Here is a 26,770-nt window from a genome sequence, read left to right as displayed (position 1 = left end):
AAATGTTATGAAATGTTTTACAGGTGATACAATCCATTAACATTGCTTTTCATAAAAGTAACTTATGATACATGTAGTACATATAATATAAATTGGATCCTTCTTCTTGGGTAAATGCAGTGGAATGTGTATTTTGCTGTTGTGTAAAAAAACCAAAAACTGTTTAATCTGGCAACTCTTTATTCTTCTTGTAGTCTGTCATTGTTGTTCTTTTGGGAAGATAGTTTTGACTTGAAGAAAGTAATAGGATCAAATAACTACTGCCTGTGCGGAAAATCTTTTTCTGTAAGGCGATGTTAATGATTTTGAAGAGCCATTGGATTCAAGTACAAATGTTCTGGATAAACATCACACAAATCCACAGTAAATGCCTTTCTTTTAAATTATCAAAGAGGATAGGATCAGTTTGGATAAGTCTGTTAAACCTTTTAATGACTCATGTTCTTCTTATGGATGATATGAATCAGATATTAAAGTTTAAAACAAAGGACATATAAGGCCATATTCAATCACTTTACTCCAGTCTTTAATAACTTTCACATTGTTTTACTTCTAGTTAAATGTTAATGTTACAAAATGATAGACATCAGTGATTTAGAGACCTTGAATGATATTTCTTGTTCAGTGGTTCAGATCGTGGTCTAAGGGTAGCAGCGTCTCTCTGTGCTGGATAGAGGAAGTATTGTCCCACAGGTTCAGTGAAGCAGCAGTGTTATTTAGAAACATATTTTTTAAATGATAAATCTTGAAAGCACAATCATTCCAGTTATCCGTACATTGTATCTGGTGGGGTGCAGAGGTTTTCACCAGTGCATCCTGATGCAGGTGGATAAGGAACAATAAGAAGGTGGGTCACTCTGTGCTGCCATCTTTAGGTGTTGTTAGTCTGGTAGCGAAGCACCAGTGACAATGTAATAATGATGTAATGATCTGCCTGATATAGTAATAGTACATGAAACATAAAATTCAATGACAAATGACGAGAAGTCTTAGTCATTTCAACGTTGAAGAGAAACACTTCCTGTTAATGTTTGTCTTTTTGATGATCTACTGAAATCTCTGTCAGACATTTAGTTGAAAGAGTAATATGTAGTGCTCTCTACCGCCATAAATCAAAGTATTGCTTAAACATTTATTATTTCAGTTATTACAATGTTTGCTTGGGCCTGTGTATTAACCTCAGTCTGTTGGGTTTCATTTTAATGGTTCATTAACCTAATGTTAATGCTATGAATAACCAGAACTGCAGCTGACATTTTGTAAAGGCAGATGCATTGCTGTACTGTATATAGTACACATAGTAAATCATCCAGTGTATGTCTGCTTTGATATTTTGTTCAATATTTATACTGTGCTACTGTTCAAATATGGACTTACCATTTGCTATATGCACAGTGGCTTTCACATGGTTGGCAATTAATCTAATGTAATACCTAGTGTTCAGTAATGCACTAAATGGTTTTCCAACACTGTGATTAAAATATAGTCCTAATCATGTTTTTATATAGTCCTAATCATGTTTTTAGCCTACAAAAGTTATTATAACAAAACATTTTCCCTATTTTAATGTTCTAAAGTCAGCTCCTGTTTAGATTATTAAAATGTCTCTGCGTGTAAAACTAACATCTCTAACAATCCTTTGGATTTTAATTATTGTGTTCTAGTCTGTAAATGCCAGACATATTTAGATCCTATGTTTGGATTAAAATGGAGCCCATTGTGGTAAAGCTTCTGCATTACTTACTTACCCACCATTAGCCAAATCTAAATAAACTGTAACAATTATACCAAATTAAAATTTCTCCCATTTACTAATTTGAACAATTTTGTCAAATGGACTTTACATCATACCAACAAGAGTAAAATCTTTCCCAATCCCCTTTACTTAAAGTTGTCACCAAGGCTTAGTACAGAACCACTGTAAAGCTTCGCGACACACATTTGGTTTATCACTTAGCATGGTATAAAACTGAAAGAATTTGTATTAAACTAGAAAACTCTTTTCTGAGACCCAATAGCCCACACATTCAAGCTGTGTGGTAGTGATGTGCTAGCAACTTTCTATGTAACAGGTGGTCTTGACAGTGTTACCGGACGAAATAAAGAACAAAGCAGCAATTGTTTAAAACCAGTGGTGCATAAAATGTGCCCGCTACCTTATGCTAAAAACCTTTGGAAATGTACCAACCTAGGTGGGATAAATCAGTTAAAGAAAAAAACAAGTAATATGGGCATGAAGAATCAAACTCACTGATCATAACATTATCACCATGTTGACAGAGAATAGTTTATTATTTATTTCTTAGCAGACGCCCTTATCCAGGGGCGACTTACAATTGTTACAAGATATCACATTATTATTAACATACAATTACCCATTTATACAGTTGGGTTTTCACTGGAGCAATCTAGGTAAAGTACCTTGCTCAGGGGTACAGCAGCAGTGTCCCCCACCTGGGATTGAACCCACAACCCTACAGTCAAGAGTCCAGAGCCCTAACCACTACTCCACACTGCTGCCCCATTTCCTGTTTCCAATGGATCAAGGGCATAGAAAGATTGTAAGAGTAGTTTAGTTGGACACACTGCAACCTTTGATATAGCAGATACCATGTAAAATAACCACTGTGAAGATCTGAAAAATATCCTGAAATTCTGAATTTTAACCTTATGAGTAGTTCATGTAGGGGCATGAACTACTTCCATACGTCAATTTCCATGCATCATGATATTACATTATTATTATTATTATTATTATTATTATTATTATTATTATTATTATTATTATTATTATTATTATTATTGCTGTTGTTGTTGTTAATAATAACAATAATAATAATGTATTTATTTATTTAGTTATTTGTCAGACGCCTTTATCCAAGGGTTACAATGCAAGTTTAATATTTAAATACAGAAAGTGCAAATAATACAACTAAAAGACAAATGAACTAGGATGCAACAAGTTAGGATTCCAACAAGCTATATCTACAATGGCATATTAGTAGTGCCATAGTGCTAGGATAGTAAGAAGGACCACAAGCCCATAATTAAGAATACAAGAAATCCTATCCAGGTTTCTGCTGTCATCAACTTATAGCAGCTGGCATTACTCATGATTAAACATTGTGATAATGTACAAAAAGCTGGCCATATATCTCAGTGATATAAATGAGTAAATAAATACATGCAAAGTCAAGAAAACATACAATAGGTTAAATAGAAAAGAAAAATGATTGCAGGATTTGTCACAAGATATATATAAAATCCATTGTTAAAAGAAAAAATATATTCAAAGTGACTTGAAATCCTGGATGTTGTAATGGGTGTCCTCCTGTCAGCCCATAGAGAAGTGGGTAAATGGATGAAGCTCAGTGACCAAGAAAATTGTAAGCCATATCATTCCTTGGAGTGGGCTGGGGCTCAAATTAGAAACCTCACATCTCTCCCGGGTAGCAAGTACATCGCTCAGGCATCAAATGTCAAGAGCTGTTATGGTTCATTAAGCCAAGCTGACAGGGAGTTTTATTAAGTATGGAGAGTAGCGGAGTTATGACAACAAACAGTCTCAGGGGGGAAGATAAATGGGGAAACTCACAGCCTGCTAGGTGTTAGCATGAATTCTAGCAAGTGGGCTGGTGGATCATCGAGGCTAGAAAGGAAGCTCAAATACTCTAAAGCTATATTTCCACTGCTCATGCATGCAGTATTTTTATAATGACAGCTTGTCTTAAAATATTTGGCATGCCCTGTCATGAAATTCTTGTTATTTCCAGTCTATTCTGGCTGCCAATGCAATTTCTATGCTAAAGATAATCTCTTTCTATCTTCTTTTTATTTCTATGGCTAACGGTGCCAGTTTTAGACAAGCACAAGACTCAAAATCACTTTGAGAGGTGACTTTGATTCATTTTTTGCACCACCAGTCAGTTTTACACCTAAAGAATAAATAGAAAATAATGAATGGGGTAGTGTGTGATATGAGAATTGAATGCCCACCCTCGGGTTCATTCTCATTAATCACAACACCCCAAGCAGTATTGTTTCTAATCTCTGGTGAGCAATTTTTTCCTACCAGTTCAAAAGTTCTGTGTTGGAATTCCTTTCAGTTTCGGGCCACCTTTTGCAGGAACCCTTGAAAGAGCTTGTGCTCACTGGGGTTTGGTTGGGGAGGGGAAGGTCGGTGGTGATGGCAGCCGTGGCTACGCTTGCTCTCTACTGTCACTCTACTCTGGGGCTGTGCCTTTTGCAGAAGCCCTTGAAAGGGCTGGTGCTCATTGGGGCTCGGTTGGTGGCAAGGGCAGCGGCCGCTTTGGCTTTCCATCAGTGCTTCACCTCTAGACAGAGTGGTGTGCAGGAGCCCTTGAAACGGCTAGCGCGCTCTGGTGTTCGAGTGGGGCTGGCGTTGACCAGAGTGCCTGTGAAGGCTGTAGCACCAGGGTTGGTGGTTGGTGTGGCTAAGTGTAGCACCGGTCCCGTTCCAAAGGTCCAGCTGTCCTCTTGCCTGCTGTAGGAAGTTGAGTCCCAGGATGCACTAGTGCTGGATTTCCACGACTCAGACCTCTTGGTCAAAGGTGGCCTCACCCAGGCCCAGCTGCAGTAGCCCTCTCCCTCGCATCGGAGATAGCTGGCCTATCACCGTCCGGAGTTGTACTGCTGTGGGCGCCACTTCAGCTCGGCTGGTCATTCTTGGACAAGTTGAAGGGCGGCCTGTAGTGATCGGGGCTTGGTGAGGCGCATATACTTCCGGACTTCGATAAACTGGAACCAGGCTTGCTCCTCTTGCTCATGGATGGCAGCATTGGTGCCTTGCTTCTCTCTCCAGGTTGGTGGCCAGTCATGCCAGGCTTTCTCTGGCCATCCATGCCTGTCTTTGGAATTGGGCACCCAGTAGTGGTGGCCACCAGGGTGTGGTAACTGCCCATCTCTTCCTCGGCCAGGTTCAGCAGTACCATCTGGGCGTCTCCTCTCAGCATTGCCGTCACTTGCTGTGCCATGTCTCCCTTGCTCCAGCTGCACAGCTTGCCCAATACTGTTACTTAAGCGTGGAAAGCGTCCCAGCTTGTGGTGTCGTTGAAGCTGGGCAGCTTTGCGTTCCGCCGTCTCTCCTCACTGGTCCTGGCTTGTTCCTCCATCCAGGCGAGCTCCCTCATGAAGTCCTCCTTGCCCTGGATTAGCCACTCCAGTGCGTCACTCTGTCTCCTAACCACTCCTGCTTGACGCTCAAGGGTTCCATCTCAAGTCCCACTTCTGTAGCCAGTGTAGTGTTCTTGCAGGAGGCAGAAAACAGGAGAAGATGCTACTCAGGTTACACACACACAGCAGGAATTACAGTGCACGGATCGCTACAGTATTATTCTTTTTTTTTGTATGTACACAAGAAAATCTGTAAAATTGCAGGAAAATGCAACCGTGCAATCTTAACAGATTGTTTGCAGAAAATGTAAATTGTCATAAAACATATACTGGCAAATGTACTGACATTTACTGACAGAAATATGTGTGTGCATATAAAAATAATCACTGCCGATCATTACTCTGGCAGCCAGAAGCAATATCATTATCCACATTACAGATATGATTCATAAGCACCTTTTTGACCTGTTTAGTTTGAATGACTGTGTTCAAAATAATTGTTTTTATATATCTGCAGCTTAATTAATTGGAAGTGTACCCAAACTGGAACGGCAACATTGTTTTGTATACAAATTAGTGTTTTGCTTCTTTAATATAAAGATGTGATTAGCCTTCATAGCTAACATTTATATTGCTTTAGGGATCAAGTCATTTTTGTTTATTAATGCAAACAAATACATAAGCAAGACCGCTCTCCTTCGATTCCCTCTCATATTGATACTACTTCTTAAAAGGAGTGCAGTATGTGCAAGCCTAGGTCCACCCGTTAAAGAAGGTAGCATGTAATAAGGCTTTCAGCACCCCCACTAAAAATTGTTCCAGCGCCACTGCTTCCAAATGCAAAAACAAAATATTCTTTACCAAACATTACGCGGCCTATAAACTCTCCCCTTCTCCTTGGATTTTCTTGTGTTTCCTCAATGATAATAGCAGCTGCTACTAACATAGGATCCATGTTGAAAGTCAGGGTGACTCGATCTGAAGTGCTGTCACTCTTTTTGTTCTGGCAGATATATGTATTAACCATTCTGAAGCAGGCGGAAAGCAAACTAGTGGAAATTGAGAGTATAAACCACTGTGGTCTTTGGAAAATAAACACAGATTCTTAGATCATTATATATTCCACCAAAAAGAAAGCATTTGAATAACTAATGAACCAAACTAGCGGATAGATTCTGCCATGTTTTCAGCAGCTTTAGAAAATGCAGCTTTAGAAAATTCAATAATGGCTTAGAGCGCTATACTCCAGCAGATCTCCTTGGAAAATAACCCTCAATGGGTCTTGTTTTCCAGTGGGCAAATTGCCAGCAATTTGATATCCTGCGGTAGTAAATTTGTCATACATTTGTTAGAATGTAGAATATAAGGCTTAGTAGAAAGCTATCTAGACTGACCCAAAGATAAAAGGAGAGGGACTTCTGGACGTGGCTAACCTGTTATTAGTGAATTAAAGACCTGTATTTGCTTGCTGGTGTGGGAATGTCTATTTGTCGGATTCCCACAAAAGAAAAAAGAAGTGTTCCGTCATTTGCAGGTAAAATGCCTGATACATCTATCTCTGAAACATTTAGCAAATTATTTGATTCAAAGTTGGATTAAACTTTTAAAAAATGATTAAAACTTTGAACTAAATATGCACCTTGAAATAATACATACGGAAATGTTAATCTCGGAGCTCATTCAAAGCTTGCCCAGACATGGCCTACAGTATGTGTCTGTCTGAAGACTCACTCAGATAAACAAAAGCAACACTTAGCAAGAGTGCCTTAAGCACACCATGACTGATTATCCTCTGCAGTGTAATTAGCACACATGCATATCATAAATAAACATGTATTTATTAATGCTATTAGCTTGTTATTCTTATCAGTTTTTGTTAGAAGTATAAGTAAGAGAACATATAACAGACATGTAACTATACTGTAGCTTGTTACAACAGATAAACATTTTTGTAAAATTATGGAACAGTGCAGCAGAATAAAATCATAATCAGCTGGTTTCACAGACCCAAATTAGCACTAATCCTGGACTACCCACCATAATGTCAGGTGCTAATTTGGACACACATTTACAGAAAGGTACCAGTAAAAACAGTCATTAAAAAATATTAAGAACAGGAGAAAGAAACTGACAATTATATAAAGCAAGAAAAACACTGCATCCATTTAGCAAGCAAATAAATAAGTTTAGTTGTCAACCATTTATAATTGAGTTACAGATGGTGTTTTATTTCATATTCCTCATAAAATATGTGAGCAGAAAAACTGGTCTATTTCCATCGTTAGGTATTTTGAATTAAACTATTTTATGTCATCAGACTTGTGTGCCAAAAATACAAGCCCTGTCAGTTGGTTGTGCTTGTTTCATGGGGCCGTAGGGTATTTTTCTCCTTTAATAAGGGGAAGTCTTATTTGAGCTTTTTAAGATCAATTACAAGTGTACAACATATCTGGAGGGAATCGCAAAGAAAATACATGAACTCTGTTTTTGTCTGTACTATTCGCTTTTCTGACTGTACAGGAGGTACAGGTATCTTGAGCCCTTGAGTTACATAAAAACTATGTATTAAAGCCAAGATATATTTTTTCTTCATTTAAAACCTGCAAGGACACCACAACTGTGAGCAAACCACAGTTTAGTTCTCTCATCATGATGCCAGCTGGTGTCAAGCCACAATTTCTATAATATTTCTCCTGAGAATATATTGGGAGCCAGTGCTTTTAAATAGGTCATTTTACTCTATGTGGTGCATAACTGGAGTTCCAACAGTTTTGTTTAATTCAGCATAGCATACATCTTTTGATTTCGTCAGATGGTAGTTTGTTCCCTGTAGTAAGTCCCTGTTTGGGGTATGTTTCGGGCAGTATATACAATGCATGCATTAAGAGGTGAAGTCTTAACCACACTACAGCTTTATTTTATAGTAGAATTCTGGGAAGAAGCAGCAGTTGAGCAACCAGGACTGTACAGTACATGTGTTTGGATAGCAGGGGAGCAGATTTCAGGTCTGAATGAGACTTCTCCTCTAAAGAGATGCTTTACAAATCTGTCCCATAAAGTCTTAATTGCTTAAAGAGCTATCATATGGCTGTTTCTTGTTTTTTTAAACCTGGAACGTTGACCTAGGGCAAATAGACTCCATACTGATATACAGTAGTTGTATCAGCAATAAAACTACATTTATTACAGTAAGGTATTAGAAATACAACTCTAAGAAGTTATCAATCAGAAGCAGAAACTGCAGATTAATAAATGTATAGTCTGTAGAGATTAGAATTGAACAAGCCAGTGAGAAAATGGATTATCAAGTGATCCCATGTTCTTTTTATACCAGCTGTAGCTCTTCTAGATGGAATTGGAAACTGTGTTAAAGCTACAGGCTTGCTTGACAATGTTTGTTAAAATCTAATAACATTAGTAACTCTTGTTAAACTGAAGATGCAGTTCAAATTTAATGTCTCTGTCGTAAATATAAGGCCCCAAGCAACAGAATAAAAAACCCTTAAATGTAGTAGGTAGCAGAACATGTCCAGGAGGTAGTATACAAATGCATTGACACTTTTAATTTATTAATAACAGTGTGATACAAATAGCTAAAATAAGCATATTACAAGATGATGCCGCAGCAGCCAAATATTCTGATGCAACAGCCGTGCAAGAGTGGCCTACGTGTACTGAGTAAAATAATTATTTCCATAGCTGCACAAAACTAACAGACGAAAATAAAGATTGATGAGTTGTTTCTTGCGTTTACAATCTATAGCCCCTTTCACACACAAATGCCGCTGCTGAGCTGTCTCCGATACGTTAAAAAAATTATTTAAATACCCTTTTAGACAGCATGAAATTGCACAATCTATGCCGGTATAATACCATCATAACCCTTTCACACAGTCAAAGGGATCATGTGAGTTCAACTTTCAAACCTGTCAGTCAACAGATCATTTTCATGGCAATGGCGATTGTGAATTCACCTCCTCGTCATCCTGTAAACTCCAATTACTACCTCGTTCTTGATCAGCCATTGTATTTGAAAAAAATGAAAGCGTGTAACACCAACGACAAAAATACCCAACACGTCCAGTATACAGTCACGTGGGATTCTGACTTTTAATCCACGCCCACTACAGCGCTTCAGTGCCAACATAGCCTTTCACACAGGAGTTGAGACGGTTCAGTGCATTCTCTGAAACACCTCGAGAGTGAAATGTGACGGCTCTGTGACGGTATAGGCAATTCACACAGACCAAAATGCAGTATCAATGCCAGTTCAGCGCCATCATAACTCATCTATGTGAAAGGGGTATATGTTGTGTTCATTAGCTTGGAAAAGCCAAGGTCTTATATTTAGCTAGTTACATTCAGAAAACCATCACATTTCTAAAATAGATGAAATTGCCATTTAGTTCCCGTAGAAGGGCTGGAGCCCTGCACATAAGGAGGGGGCTTCTGTGATAGAATATTATAAATAAGAGTGTAGTGAGTGTATAAATAAGAACGGGATTAGGTTTAATGGGGATCCTGACGCTGTGCGTGTAACAGCCTGCGTGCTGTGTTTAGTAATGGGAATGAGCAGTGTGTGTGTGTGTGTGTGTATACTAGCTGCGCGCTCCTAATCAGAGGGAGGCGTGGTGCAGCAGAGCACCAGTAATAAAAGGGTCCCAATTGCATTAATGTATCAAGGCTGCTGTAAAGCCTTAGGGGTCAGAGTGCTGCTGCTGTCGAAGCATCGTCCCTGTGCTGCTGAACGACTGGGTTCAGGAAACGAAGCGACCGTGTGTATATTCCGAGGTCGGGAGCTGGTCAGGGTTCGTTCTGGGAGAAGGAAGCTGTGATGAACCAGCGATCATGTGTATAAACCAAGGTTGGAGTTGGGTGAACTGCCCGGGGAACAGGGAGTTAGTTTCGGGATAGTATCTCCCACCCAGTATAGCAGACAGGTGTGTAAGTGGAACCTCCATTGTTAGTGGAGTAGCGTGAGCCAGGTCCATGCCACCTTTTGTTTGTAGTTTTTGTACAGTGTTTATTTTGCCTTTTGTATGATAGGCCGTGTGTCCCACATGAGCTAACATTGCTGGTAGTGTCACATGGGGTTCCTGTATGTTCATTGTTCTGTTTTCACTTTCACTATGGTGAGTAATTACATTTAAAAAGTCTTTCTGCAGATGTCAGCATTTTTATGTACTTTATGTATTGCAATAGTCCTTTTAGTCGAAGGGGAACTTAACATTTACCATAACTCAATACAATGAACATGTGCTTATCCAAAGAATGCAGAGTTTTCGCAAAGCACGTGCCAATCTAAGTGGCCTCATTGTGAAAGAAAGCTGCACTAATGCCCGATGAGCAATTGCTTCAAATTAGATTGTGTAAAATACCGTTCTTGTGATTAATGACATACCTTTGCCCTAAACTTGGTGGTTTGTATATATAGGGATTGCATATTCTGTAATTTAAAACGGAAGCTGTTTTTATGATGTGCAGTTGTTTTGGGATTAGTAGTATAAATAAATGTTTCTTAAAAAGCTCTTGGATGCTTCCTCTCTGTAATTTCATTTTGTGACCTGAATCTGTCTCCTGACCTAACGGGCGGTGCCTGGCTTTGCAAAAATCTTTTCATCTAGTCGGAAAAGTCTGAAGTTGGATTTGAGTTTTCATCAGGGAAGTCTTTGAGCCTACAGCTGCTGAAGCATTCACTGCAACAGCTGCAGCCTTATTTATAGCTAGACAAATAAATAAACAGGACTGTCTGTCATGGGCCAATTATAACACAGGCAGGCATCTGAATTTGGTGTCAATCTGAAACTGCCCTATAAATCTGCACAAAATCTATGAAAAATAAAGGGGTAAGAGCAGATGAAAAGGGAGAAAAAACAAGGTTCACTTTTGGTTTTTCTATTACCAGACCCACTCAAAAGCTAACTTAAGTGTCATATTTCAAATATTTATTATCATCTAATTCATATACTTGATTCATCATAGTTTTGGCAACATAGGTGCAGCTTATGAGCTCCAATGGGCAAGACCATGGGTCAAACTCAAACAACAATGTAATCATTTAAGGGCATGTTTATCTGTCAATTCAATAAATTGTTAATTTTCATTCCATTGGTGGTTGTCTCCTTTCTGAAAACTAATAAATTACACACACACACACACACACACACACACACACACACACACACACACACACACACACACACACACAGATGATATTTCTAAAATGTATTTAACTGAATTGTGTGAGTTACTTTGTTTTAATAGCTTTGGGGTTTCCTTACACTTAATATTTCCCATAGGCAATACAAGGGAATCATCTGCAGTTTTTTAACAAGCCAGATGGGGAAATTACAAAAGGCAGTATGCTTCAACAGTCTTTATTATGGAGCTTAGAAACCAGAAACAGATGCACACAAATGACACGGGTAATTACAGAATGACATAAGGCATCCAGATATGTTTGAACAAGATATACTACGATAAACTGCCTACAAATCACACAGTCATTCATATTTTGTACTAACTGTGTTAATACAACACAAGCTCCAACTGAGCTTTGTCGGTGTGGACTATGAGAAAACAATTTGTGTACAATGGTTGGAGGGCTGTGGGCTCCAGTATCATTTATCAATGTTATACATTTGCATTGTGAATCTAGTTACACAATGGCAATAAAAAAGAAGATAAAACAGTTTGGGCCCAGTTTTGATCACAGTGCAGGCATGTCTGCAAAACAGCTGTTTATGTGTCCTGCACTTATAGGCTAGTGCGTACAGACAAGGCTTTTTTGTGTGGAGATACCGGCTTGAAAAACGTAGTGCTGCTCTGGATACAATTTCAATCAAACAAAAACTGTTTTTAAATGATATAAAACTAATTTTATTTCATAATAAGCACAATTCTATTTAGTGTGGGGTTTTATATGCACAAACATTCTGAAAGATCTGACATTAAAATCACATACAAAATCTGACATAAATACAGAATTAAATAAATGACTTCCAGTAATTATGAAGTATGACAGATTTATTTTCTAAAACATTATTTTTTTAGTGCATGTAAATCTAATTGTGTTCCATTAACAAACAACACTGCATATTTTTATTACATTTTCATAACTACAAAGGTTAAAGAGTGTTATCTTTTAAAAAACAATATATAGCTGTATAGCAAATTTTAATATAATGTTATTTCTATCTGAGCATTGTATCTGTTACAAAAACATTTTAGATGGAAGTATCGCATCAATATCGTATCATTTATTAGATTTATGAAGTTTAGAAACTTAATTTTATAAGACCATCCGCCATTTAAAGTTTTTGCTGTTCTGATAAAAGTATCTGTCTGTGCTTCCAGAGCCCCTGTGTGACAATCAGCAAAGAACAATGCCAAAGCAAATCCAGTCATTCTTCTTTGGATTGCACGATTTCCCTTCAAGTATGAATTTCCTATCAAATACAAATTATAATTTAGTGCATTTCAGAGATTGGAAATGGACACCATGGAATGTATTTTTAGTGTGTGGATTTTGACATCCTTTCATTCAGGAAAATTTCACGGGGGCTGAATTATATTTATTTTGGAATAGTGCACCTTGACCCCCTCTTGTGCTCCATCTCAAGACTCCTGACATAACAGCAATGCTTTCTCTTACTTACGGAAACAATGCTTAGACATGTTTTACAGATCACCTGAAACCACAGAGTTTTGTGTTATTACTGAAGAGTAGCTTCTTAACTTGAAGAGTAGTGCAGCATACCTTAGATTTCAACTTGCATTTTAGCCATGTCAATAGAGGACTCAGGTCATTACGAGCACTAAGAAGAATGACAGGACAAAACTTTTTTGTATCTTAATATCTAATTAAAACTTAATATATATGATTATTATGAAAGTAAGTAAAGTTATCAACCTTAATATAAGGACTTGTGACGTCAGACCAGGTAATGAATTCACAACAACAGCCAACTGGGGTATGAAAAGCGCTGTGGCGCGTTTATTAATAAATAAAAGGTTTAAACAAAACAAAAGACTTTCACAAAGCAAAAGGCACCAGGGCCAAAACAAATAGACAAACAAATAATAATTATAACAAGTATCTTGCTGGTTGTTCCAGCACGAGCAGCAGTTGTTTTCTTTGTATCAGTTCTTACTTGTCTCTTTCCTCCTCTGGACAACCCACCCCATGCAGCCAAAGATGCAGGTCTTTTAAATTATGGCAGAGGGATTAACTGGCTGTTAATTATCTTATTAACCCCTCGGCCATAGTCTGCACGGGTTTAATAAATATGCGTGACTGTCAGCTAATTCAATAATTATTAGCCGACAGTCACGCATTCTCACAAGGTATTTAAAAACAATAACAAATAATGGCGGACAAGTTTTCGCTGATCTTTCAAAACATAATACATAATAAAATAGAAAATATTACATAATATGCACAAGGGTGGGGAGTTCCCCGTCACAGGGCTGTTCATAGTTTTGTTTATTTTTTATCACTTTTAGAATTGCATTCGGTGCTAATAACAATTTAAAAAGCTTTAAATTGTAAAGAGCTCGGAAAAGCTTGCACTTTATGATTCTAACATGTACTGTAATTATCAAATACTAGACAGGAATGCACATCCATATCAATGGTCATCACAATGAGCTAAAACTATTCACATAGCTAAGGATTAAAGCATTTAATGCATGAATATATTTCATGTTCTATCATATACTACTTTTAAAATGTTTGTGTAACTGTTGCTATCAAACTGAAAGACATTAGGGAAGGAATGAAGGACTACACAGACCAGATGAGGACCATCTGAAGTCAATCTGAAAGGTCCTCCTTTGAAAACCATTTGAACTCTTGGTCATATATCTCATTTCATCATTAAGAAAATAAATACATGTGGCACCAGGGACATGTTAATGCCATTTTATGTTCTAGGCTTTATTAAGAAGATCAGATGTTTCTAATTTCCTAGGACTTTCAAATCAAATAAGGACAACTCCAATCCTGACACAAGACTCATAAATGCTGGTTATTAATTGTGCAATTGGCTTTCAGGTCGATTTCTAGTCTCATTAGTTGTCTGAGTTAAATTCTCTCAACTGTAGCTGGTCAAACTACCATCTCTTGCTAGTTGCAAGACAAGTATGAACCAGCTTGAAGAGTCCAAAGCTGCATGCAGAAAAAAAAAAAAATTCAAACCTGTAATTTAAAAGTATATCCAACTCAATTTGTGTAACATAATTACTATTTTCAAATAAGTAGAATAAAAAACAGTTTGATATTTATGAAACGTTTTTAGACTGCTGTTGGCTTCTTCATCAACAACCCAGGAAAGTGTCATGAATATACAACTAAACATGCTTTAGTCATGAAACAATCTTTTTAAACCCTATGAAATACAAGAGTATAGTTTTAGAAGCAATTTCTAATGATACAAATGTGTTTAGTCCAGTTGTTACAAAAACAATCCACTACAAAAGCTTCCTAAATTACTTGTATCTTACTATTCTTGAATGACATGCTGTTGCCCAACATATAAATAGTTTACAAAAGAAAAAGAAAGGAAGGCTGCACTTTTATAGACTCAACCAACAAGAGGGGTCTTGTCATGTCAGGAATTCTATATATTGTAAAGCTATTGAAATGTTACTGTTGAGTGATTAGTGAAAATCTGTCTCACCCTTAGATGTTAGGGTGTATTTGCAGCATAGGCCTGAGGGACGCTAAGTGCTTGGCATCATCCGCTAAGTGCTTGCCATCCCAGAAGAGTTTGAACTATTTCACTTTAGGACTTTCTCAGATTGTTGAGTCTCGTCCTGCTCTAGAGCTGCCAAGTTCCACATCACAATGGTAGCTGCAGAATCCTACGGTTCTATTTAACACCTTAAAAGTGGTGTCTTGCCTTCGTTTACCACATAGAACATTGTATTAAGCAGCTTAAGACAATACTTAGCTACTTGGCAATTTTAGTATTATATAGTAGCTTTTTTTTTCTTTTTAAGATCTATTGATAATATGTTTTTAAGTGTTTCTTGCTTCAATTGTAGGCCTGACATAACAAATGCCTCTTTTCCACTGTACAACGAGCCGCGCCAGGGCCGTACCAAGCCCTCACAGTGTGGTTAAGGAGAGCCTGGGTTGTTTTTCCACTGCAGAGCTGAGCCGTGCTACTGACGTCACACGCAACAAAAGACAGTTGTTATGGGCTCCCGAGTGGCGCATCCAGTAAAGGCGCTCCACGTGGAGTGCAGGATGTGCCCTATAGTCTGGACATCGCGAGTTCGAGTCCAGGCTATTCCTTAGCCGACCGAGGACGGGAGCTTCCAGGGGGCGCCGCCCGGGGGGAGGGAGGGTTAGGTCGGCCAGGGTGTCCTCGGCTCACTGCGCACCAGCGACCCCTGTAGCACTGCGCCCCAGTTGTTATTAATTATTGTTGTTAATTAACTCAGTTTGCCAAAAGATGAGCAAACAAATGGTGTATAGACCAACGGTACAGCTGTATCTTGTATCGCTATATTTTGTAAATATATTTAGGAATTTCTTTATAATCCGCGCATTTTACTGATTATATTGACTTAATAAAGTTCAATTAGTTCTGATGAAGGGGAAAAAGGAAGGTTTTAAAAATATGATTTGCCAAAGATATCTTGTTTAAGATATCTTTGTTTGGGTGCTTAAAAAAAAAAAAAGCTACACGAGTGCAACGAAAGCCGTAGTATGTTCGGTATAGCTGTATTTTGTTTTACTATTTTTTTATAAATAAGTTTAGAATTTTTTTTCTTTATATTAATATAATAAAGGTCAAGTTTGAGAAATTTGGTAGAATTTTGTGTGTGAGTTAAGTGTACCATACCCGTGTCCATTTGCTTCAAATCGTCATTTCTGACGCACGACTCCAGATATTCATGAACACTTCTGTCTGCCAACAGAGAAGCTAGAGCCTGCACTTTCTCAGCGTCTCAAGGATGTACTTTTCTCTCATCACACTCGCTGCCCGCCATGTTGTTTGTTGGTTGTCTTTCTGGAGTGTACTGACTGATGCAACGTAATGACGGCTTGGCTCGGAGCCAGATTCAGATGTCTTGTGAGGCCGGAGTTTCACGGTTTGGTTCTCGCTCGGCTCGACAAACAGCCAGTGGAAAAGCACCCGTACCCATACAGTACCGTACCGAGCCTTCACTGGTTCGATGTGCCAGGGGTAAATGAGAGCACAATACTCCACTCAACAATGATTAGAAATAGCCATGAAACACAATGGTATGATAGAATGGAATAGACTCAAATTTAGTGCATGAGGGGATCCCTTGACTCAAGTTAGTTGTCAGTGTTAAAAATGTGTAGTTCTCCTATTATGTGCTTCTATTAATTTGATTTAGGTTTGCTAACAAAGCCTGCCATTTATATAGTCTGGATATACAATACATTATTATGTCGATGGTGAGAACAATATACGATGACCAAACTTGATATGCTTGATATGCTCACTTAATATATATTTGATCACCTTCTACACAAGCTTTAGTTGAGTCATCCTTCTCGTGTACTTTGTTTTTTGCAAGTATATCCCCATGACCTTTTTTTCTGTATATTTCTGCCCATACTGTTGATATCTGTAGATGCGTTTCATCTGTATACAAGTACAATACATTAACTGCATATGGTAGATCACATGTCACATTTAGAGAAAACCCAAATCAATGTACTGTATATATTACATCTGTCTGTTTCTACACGTTCATAACTAAACAGTAGCTTGGGCTTCAACTGTGTTGAAATCCAGCCATTTGACAGGTCAGAGGAGGTGTGTAAAACCCCTGATGTGTTCATCAAATAAGTTCTTGACCCTGTCAGTCAATGAATGGCTATTGCTTTCTAGGTTATCAGAAAATAAATAATGCATTAGAAACATAATTTGCATCTAACACGATAGTCCCTTATGGCTCCAATTTTTTTTTTTTCAAATTTCCATTTGCAGGATTTGAGTCCAGTTGAGGAGGAAGTTGGAAAAAAAGTATGAATGGACACAATGTTATTATATTTATTGTAGAGTAAGATTTAAAACACAGATTACAACTGCCCCATCCCACCACCCATTAAATAAATAATATGAAGTTGATGAAGCCAAGTAAAGAGACAAACACTAAAGAAGGCACTAGCTGAAAAGTTTGTCTTCTTGACTTAGTTTCTTATAGTTTTACTTTATAATTCTGATTGATAGTTTTGAGGTTATGGGTGATATGCTAGAACCTAGATTTTCCAGCTAATCTCTCTCTCTCTCTCTCTCTCTCTCTCTCTCTCTCTCTCTCTCTCTCTCTCTCTCTCTCTCTCTCTCTCTCTCTCTCTAACTAACATTCGGATTAGGATGTTAAATTGGCGTTAAATGAACTATGGTCAAAAGTTTTACATCACCTAGAATTTTAGGAATGAGACATCCTTTTAAAAAAAAAGCTATATGAACATAATTTAGATCTACAAAATGATATTGCAAAAGTCATATTAGTAGTACAGTATTTTGAAATGTCACATTTGTTAGTTTTTTGTTAAGTATATGGGAAACTACCAAGTGGTATGTAATTCAATAGGTTTCATTTGACTTTATGAAGCAAAATTTGTTAATTCTATAGGGTGATGCAAAATGTTTGTCTATAGCTGTACCTTTTTTTTAACAGGATAATTTTGTAAATAGTTTCAGAAATGTGAAATTAAACAAATATTTGTAACATCTGTTTATCTATTTCTTAACTGCTACTTAAAAAGGCACATACACACTCTAGTAATTATTCATTTTAGAAAAGCTGGCTAGTTATAGTAGAGCATCTACAGTACAATTAGCAAGATTGATGTTACGTTTATAGCTATTTAAGAAATCCATGGCCCGGGTGTCTCACAGCACACAGTTGTTGTGTCTGTTATCTTTAAATAATTTGTGACAACAGGTTAGTTTCCACAAATACCCATTCATACAGCTGAGAATCTCGGCCTAGAAACAGAAATGTCAGTATTCCACATATGCCAGATATTTCAGTCTTTTCTTTCAGTATATGTTTTGAAAAGGAAACCATGAAAATTGGGATAATGTATTGCTAATAAATCTGATACTCCAAAAGATATATATCTATGAAAAGGTTCAAGATTAACTGTTGTACAGTACTTTATACATAAAAATCCTTCTTGTCGAACAATTTTATGTTTCAACCATGCCTCCAAGCAAAAACATAGAATAATTAGTAATTTTACTGTAGTTGAGTCAGTCATAACAAGCAGCTGAAATTTGACTTTTACCTGCCAGGAATGGTGCACAATAATGCAGCTTACAGTTTGTTTCTGTTGTGCTTGATTCATAGCTGTAGATGTTCACTTTTAACAAGTTGTTAAAATCTTTCTTCTGCATCAGAGGTTGTAAAAAGCAAAGCCTTTACTTAATTAAAATAAGAAATTAAACTCAAGCAGGCTTGCATGTTGTATATGTTATCTTCATTGTATAAAAGTATGCATTAAAATACTGTCGCTCATTAAAATAATCGGAACATTTTTGAACAGAAGACAATTATCTATTCAGGAAAGGGATCTGAGTGGGGAAAACTGGCAACAAATGACCCATCCCAGTCTTTCTGAATTAATTTATCTGTTCCAATACTTGTTGGAGGGTAGAGTTTGAAATGGAGTCAATGGACACTCTTACACAACTGAATTTACCTGAAGCTAAAATATAAGTATGTTATCTTCAGGTATCACAGTAAGTGGCTTAAACAGTGGGAATGGGACTGTACCTCTCAGAGCAGTATTTATGGGACTAGTCATTGAAATAACCTGTTACTGATGGACTAAAACTTCAAGCACATTTCTGCTTAAAGAATAGTGGGTTCAGTTGTAATTGTGATAGAAACCAATTAACTTCTCTTGCCAGGAAGGTATCAAAGAATTCTACTGGCAATTAAAATAAACTAGGATAAGAGATATCATTTATTTCATATCTCTCTTGGAGACTGTTACAAGCCTATGGAAGCACTGATTTTCCAGGCTGACATTTACATAGTTGAGAGACCTGCCATAGAAGAACGTTCCTGTAACTCAATTATCCTGGCAGAGCATTTGTCCTACAGCGAGGTTCACAGGTCCGGAGGGAGGCTTCTCTGAAGGGTCAGTAGAACACAAAGGAGGGTCAAGTGAGTGTCAGAAATATGATGCGCTCAGACCTGCAAAGAAATGTGAGCAATCCGTTTCAAATCAGCGACACTGTTCATTGTGTTTCTGTCTTTGGCTCACTATAGTTAAACTGCACAATCTTTCATCCTGCTTTGTTATTTTTTGTCCATATACCTGTCCAAATTCCTAGAAAGTTTCAAGAAAGGTATGCTAAAATTCCGCTGTTAAATAACTAAAGTGCAAATGTGTACCTTAACTTTATAATATTAAAATTAATATATTTTTTTACATACAGTACCAATGTATATACGTTGCAGCTAAATTAGATTAACTGCATACAAACTGTACAATTTGCGTAATATATAAGGCCTTTCTCAGAGAGAGAGCGAGAGAGAGAGAGAGAGAGAGAGATACAGACACTATCAGGTCTTTTAAAATTACATGTATGTTTAAACATACAACACTTTATAGAGGTTTAAGTAAATAGCATTGAAAAAACCAAACAGAAGGACCAGGCTTGTTAGACCTTTATATATTCCTCACAATGCAAAACAAACCAAAAAAGTGCTTTTTATTTATGTGAGTTTAACAGAGGAAACAATGAAGTCATCCTACATTTCAGTCCTTGGATACATTTGAAAAATTACATTTTGTAATGATTGACAACATCAACACATACATTAACAAGGTAGCAGAATAGGCAATCAAGAGAATGCATTCATGAAGCCAGCAGTGGAGGTAATCCTTGAGCTATAAAAACAGGTTGCCATCACAATGCCCTTCTGGCAAAAGGATTCCAGATATATTCTCTGCATATTATTTTGCCTCTGGTCCTGCAGTACTGAATCTATTATTATAATAATAACTGTCACACAAGTCTTTTGGTAGCCTTGGATCTGGTAAATAACAGAGATAATTCAAATTACAAAAGCAGAAGACTTTTATAGTTACAATACAATGTAAATGCTTTAGCAATCCAGTACCTTAAAAAATGAAATATAAAAATAGGGCACATCTATTGTACTTTGGGGCAACAGTCTCCACCATAAATGTTATCTCCTTGTACAGTAGATGCACCGTGTAGCCATGTAGCTACAACATTGTTATGTCCATATGTATAAACGCATATGTTTTACTTATGTATAGAGAACTGCTTATCCAATTGTTATTGAATTATTTTTACATTGAGAGTATTAGCACATATGTCATGTTTAGCTGCCATGGAAACAATTTCAGTTTTGTAAATACTGTGCCAAATATTTGTGGTGACTGTCTGGAGTTCACTCCTATGTTTAAACTTAATCAGCAGGAGATATCACTCCATTTCTAGGACAGTCTTATAATCCAACCCCAAAATACAATGCTCATTTTAGTTAACATCATATGAAGACAGTGTATGTATGTATGTATGTTACCAGGCAACTGTTAAAGATAGATCTCCTAGTGCTATACAAATATAGACACATTTGTTCAACACCTCCTACAGTACATTGGTGGATCTTCTAATACGAAACATGTAAGTTTAAAACAAAAGCTATGGACAGTTATTTATACTGTGCTTTTTTCTTTTATTAAAACAGCTGTGTCCCAAAATCATGGTATCATCAAATTCATAGTTTAACCTCCTTGATGGTGAAGTTTATATACACTACATAATAATCTTTAATGTTGCAATCAAAAACTTATTTATTTTTTAATAACTTTGATAGAATTTCAACCACTTGAATGCAAAATGATGTACACGAATGTGGTAACCTAAACGAAGCGAAAGGCCATGAGCCTTTAAAAAAACTAGGTCACTTAGTTCATGACACAAACTGAAAAAAGAAAGGATTAATTACTAATCTAATTCCAACCTTGAATCTGTGGATGTTGATTAGATTAAAATGGAAACCAGTTGGTATGATTGGATCTAATTGATTGGGTTTGCTAAGTAGCTGGGTATCAACAGAGTACCTGGCATATATTGATTTAAACAATATACAGAACTGGCATAAAGTCGCTCGAGGCATATCCACACAGGCTGCAACTTATCTGGGTGATGTAGAATGTTGAATTTTGGTACTGACACAGAAGCTAGAGGGAACAATAAAAAAAGCCCTTTGATGAAACTGTTGAGCTACTGTACCAGTACCAGTGGCAAGTATTGTTTTCAAAATCACTAATTGATGTCACATTCTGAAATACAGCAGTAGTTACCCATTTTAAATATACTAGACACCCGCTGAGCCTATTTCTTGGAAATTGTTCATATAAGTTTAAAAAGATTTCTTTCAATAGAAACTATAAATGCCTAGTTGTAATGGGGAAATAGGCCATCATCCATTGGCAGTGAAAACAGGGCTTTTGCAGGAGTTTCTATTTATTTGAACAGCTATTTACAATTTTTTGTGATAATTCCTCTGCCAAAACAAGTGAGTCTGTGTTTTTTTTAGCTTATTTTGAATCAAGTTCATGTTTTATTACTGTACTGGTAATTATTATTATTATTTATTTCTTAGCAGACGCCCTTATCCAGGGCGACTTACAAGATATCACATTATTTTTACATACAATTACCCATTTATACAGATGGGTTTTTACTGGAGCAATCTAGGTAAAGTACCTTGCTCAAGGGTACAGCAGCAGTGTCCCCACCGGGGATTGAACCCACAACCCTCTGGTCAGGAGTCCAGAGCCCTAACCACTACTCCACACTGCTGCCCTAATTAAAGAAAACGTATCTCAGGTTAAACTTTCAAGCATTAAAAACAAAAATAAAATGTAAATAAATTATTAGGATGTTTATTGCATAATTAAGTTGCTAAAGTAATTAGTTTCTCTGCCATGCACATACATTCAGTAAATATGTCTCAAATGTGTAGTTTTGAAAGAAACACATCATATAGCAAACCTGTAATTTCATTTTAAAACTTCGTATCTGGAACTTTTAGGTTGTGTTGAACTTCTTTGTTGTTTCTACTAGAGCGTGGCATTTACACCTTCTTTCCTGCCACAAACCTACCAGCTGCTTCCCCTAATGACTGACATGCTTTGTAGCCAGTAAGATGTTTTGACCCCAAGGAAATTGCTGAAGTGAAATGACCTAGGAAGTAGAAGAGTAACGGACTTCCCTTGCTGAGAGGAAAGCACAGAAACTGAGAATATCATTTACCTTATACAATGTTTTAAAATAAAAATGTTTGCTATAACATTAATTTCTTTCAAAATTGCATATTACGGACCTATATAGCGAATGGAAATGCAAGACAGGCAAGATTTATGAAATTATTTTGTTAGTTACAACCATTTTAAAGGGCCTAAGCATATTACTGTAGATGACCTGCTATTATCAGATTGCACATTCCAGCTTCAGGAAGCCTTTGAGGGAAAAGATAATTTACCAGTATTCATTTTTATGGTTCTGTTTGAGGCAGAAGATGTAATGGGGTGAGGCATTGCCCTAGCACTTTAAAACTGAAGTTTAGGGAAAAAAAATCACCCTACTTAAGAACTGTCAGGTACCTTGATGGAGCACTTCTCAGTTGCATGGTGGTGACATACAGCCGTAATAACTCTCTGGAGTTTGCTGACATTGTGGTTTGATAACAGTGTGACAGCCTTAGAAAATGTTGTGGGGGGCTGGGGCGAGAGCTATCACGATCACTAATGCTTGAACAAACACTGCAGACTTGGTTTTCTGTTGTGCTCTGCAATATGGATGAAACGTGATGATAAAGATAAACTCATTCAAGCTTGTACAGGCAAACTGAACCATGACTATACTATGATGTGTCTGCTCAAGGTTCATCAATGGCTCTGATGGAGCCAAACAGTTGAGAATCCTAAAGCTATAAGGTCCCGTTATATAAATTTGAAGCATGACCATTGGCTGAAAACTGGTCCTGACGGGCAGCCTCTCTGAATAATTTTAGCTCAAGCGGAACATTTTTAATTGAACCCCCACAAGATTACTGCAAATCTATGAAACCTGCCGATAGCAAAGTACCTCTGATCGTTCAATATTGCAGTTTTCTTTTCTCACTTAAAGTGGGTAAATTGTATTAGACATTCTGTGATGAGTCAAAGGGGTTTTGGTTTGCAAATCAGCCTCCCGACAGCAGAATGAACCCAAGGTTTCCCTTACCAAGATCACGTGACCGTGACCTGTCACCTTTATGGGTGGTGCCATCTTGGTGAGGGGCAGTATGTGCAAGTATGTAAATCCTGGCCAGTCGAGTCATGTGAATGTTAAGAACACCTGTCATACAGGGAATGGTGTTCCTCTGGCTATAGGGGCGGGGCTTGGCATACAAAAGGTGACATGCTGCTGTGCTCAGGTTGGTCCTTGAAACACAGGAGGAGTCTGTGAAGCCTGAGGGAGGAGGAATTATTTGTTTCATGTAAGTGCTGATTGTTTATTTTGTTCCTTGTTAGTGCTGACTGTTTATTTTGTTTCTTGTTACTCGGCCCACCATGACACGACTGAAGAGTAAAGAACCAGCGAGTGTGCCGTCAGCCTGACAGAGACAGCTGCTGAAGAAACTACCCATGCTATTTTTTGGTTTATATATTAAATACCTCATCGCTATCCCCTCATGGTTTTCTTTTGTTTATTTTTGTAAATAAACCCTCTTTTGTTTTGTCACTTACAACATTGTCTGGACTGTATTTTGTTGTCTACATGCCCCATCATACCACACAATAATAATATATAATTATAAATAATTGTTAGCAATCATGATCAATAAGTTTTACACTCTTTTGAAATAAACCCTCAAGACACCAGATGGCTTTAAAAAGGACTTCTCACATAAAACACCATTGTATTAATCCCTTTGGACTTTCTTTTGATACTTGACATTTTGAAGGTATTTAACTGGAACATTCACAAGCAAATAAAAATGTGTGCTTCAGTGACTATTATAAATAGTGTGCAAGATGCAAGACTTCCCCACAGCACATATACTGGATTTTATTTATCCCATCAGCCACTCATATATTTTTTTTGAAGCAGGCTTAATGGTTCACATCTCTTTCAACACTGCAATCAACTATTAAACTAACATGTATATATGCCCATTTTCATTTATGGTTTACACTTCTACAACTAACACACTAATTAGTTATCCTAAGGTGGGATTTCTGTAAACGTACCTGTAATGTTTCCAGACTATAGGTTTCTATCTCAAGAACATTTATTTAACTTACACGTTAGGCATAAAAACTCTTGGAACTCGTCATCTTGAAAACTACCCTAAAAAGTCCTTTGACCTCTGCTGAGTCTCTCAAGAGTGGGTCATACTTACAACTAGAAACACAACCAAACATACCTCTCTACAGTACCCATAAGATTACATTTTAATGTTGGTTCCTTCTTAGCCTTATAATGCCTTATAATATATTGTAATTGGGTGGAGGCTGACCATGGTAAAGCATCTTTACCACTGTGCAAAAGAGTCTGGTTTTTCTGCTTTCGTAATGTCTCATCCTCATCTCATCTCATCTCATCTCACCGACAGGGAACATAATCTGTAACAGCCCAACACTGCCCGCTACCTATTTAATTCCACATGTCTTCTTAAGCAATTGCTGGAGCTTATCACAGCTATTTTTGTAGTGTTCTATATGGGACACAATGGAATCAGTGCACTGCTATCAGTAGTTCTATTTTAGTTCATTACTTTATTGTGTTAATGTCCCCTTGATCTAATACTGTAAAATGATGTCCACTTTTATTTGTGTGCTATTATTATAAAGTTTTTTTTATTAATATTACTCAAATGGCTACTAATTGTGCAATATCTTTTGTCCTTTGTTACTCATTTTGAGTTTGAAAAAAAAAACCTCAAACAAGATGTGCCTTATGAAGGAAGATGATTGAACAGCATTTGCACAGTAGACAACATGGTTGGGTAAGCAACTAACACAATTGCAATGTTACTGTAATTTGGCATTGATTCACTACACAGCACATTCACTACAGCTGACAACCCTGGCTAGCTAGCTTCATCCTGACTAAAAACCCCATGGAGCACCTCCCAGGCGGTAGAACCTAGTCAATGAGGCTCTGAAAAAAACCCCAAGAACAATCCCACGGGACATATACAATGTTCTAGTGTTCTATTTTTCCTTAGAGGTTTAAAGGTACTGTTCCAGTTGACTGTGACAAGTAGAATCATTAATGCTATCAAGTGCTATCAAAAGAACAATGGCGGGCTCTGTAGAATGTTTATGTGAAATGCAGCACTTCATTGCACTCCATACTCATTTCTAATAGTCTCAGTTTTTCCATTTGGATGTTGTAAACATTAGGCAATCAAGTAAAAGCTTTGCTGGAAGGGAGGATCTTCTATCCCACTATCAAATGTAGCTGTCTGATCCTAATTCATTTTTCTTTCTTAGAGTAATCTTGTTTCACCACCCAGCCTTTGTTTCCACCTCAATACCAAGACTGCCGAATAAAGCTTCAAGTCATGCTAAAGAGAAGGGAGCCTGCTGCTGTAATACTAATAATGTTTGATTAGGACGAGGAGGCGAGGAGGAGTGAAATAAGTTTTGAGTTTGTGGATTCTGAGACATCTAGGTTGTTATAAATATTTCATGTGGGAACTTCAATATTTAAAAGCCTACCACCTACACCATTATTTCATGCATTCATATTCAGTTGAGATATCACACTGTATTGTGAATATAAAAGTGTAACTTTATGTAATGCTACAAACGATATATGTGTATATATGTAATAGGACTATGATAACTATTAAGCTGTAATTAAATTAAGATGTTATTTATCAGAGAATGGCTCACCTAATCATAACATTTTAAGGATATATTATTTTATTTATCTTTTGAAATATAAAAAGCAATTTTCAGCCAAAAAAAAATTAATCACCCACATCGCATTTTATTACCCTGTGATACAACTATCCAATAAGCTGGCATTTATCAATTTGCTGACATGTTGCAAGCAAAACCATCCTAAACTGGAGCTTTATTTTGTAAATTAGAATTTTACAATACGTCCATTAGTTTAGGTCATGTTTTTTAATGTGATGTGCTTTTCTTAGATTGGCCTGATTTTGAATATGTAGTTAGGCACAATTCTACATCAAATGTCTGTTTTAAAACGTGTTTAAGCAGTTAATTAATAAACAGAGAATGGTTCCAGAGATGTCTTCAATATAATTCCATATTAGGTAATGTGTACAATAACTCACCGGTATACCAAACTAAAGCTAAGCTGTTAACTGTCAATGCTATTATTTAATAAGATGACAGGATGTCTACAAGACGAAGAGGCTGTGTGGTCCAATGGTTAAAGAAAAGGGCTTGTAACCATAAGGTCCCCCGTTCAAATCCCAGCTCAGCCACTGACTCATTGTGTGACCCTGAGCAAGTCATTTAACCTCCTTGTGCTCTGTCTTTCAGGTGAGACGTTGTTGTAAGTGACTCTGCAGCTGATGCATAGTTCACACACCCTAGTCTCTGTAAGTCACCTTGGATAAATGT

The 26,770-nt window shown here is 37.2% G+C and overlaps 1 long non-coding RNA gene across 1 annotated transcript in view; it reads left to right on the top strand.

Annotated features, from left to right (window-relative positions):
* The window catches only part of LOC131738060 (uncharacterized), a 30,554-nt gene extending 6,753 nt beyond the window's left edge, over window positions 1–23,801 (top strand). The window contains exon 5 of the long non-coding RNA XR_009329599.1: window positions 23,750–23,801. This is a non-coding gene — a long non-coding RNA (uncharacterized LOC131738060). The remainder of the gene's footprint in view (window positions 1–23,749) is intronic.
* The last annotated feature ends 2,969 nt before the right edge of the window (window positions 23,802–26,770 follow it).

This window comes from Acipenser ruthenus, chromosome 9 (assembly GCF_902713425.1).
Source record: "Acipenser ruthenus chromosome 9, fAciRut3.2 maternal haplotype, whole genome shotgun sequence".
Taxonomy (NCBI): domain Eukaryota; kingdom Metazoa; phylum Chordata; class Actinopteri; order Acipenseriformes; family Acipenseridae; genus Acipenser; species Acipenser ruthenus.
The sequence above is the reverse complement of the archived record's forward strand: the minus strand, read 5'-3'. Positions and strand labels throughout refer to the sequence as shown.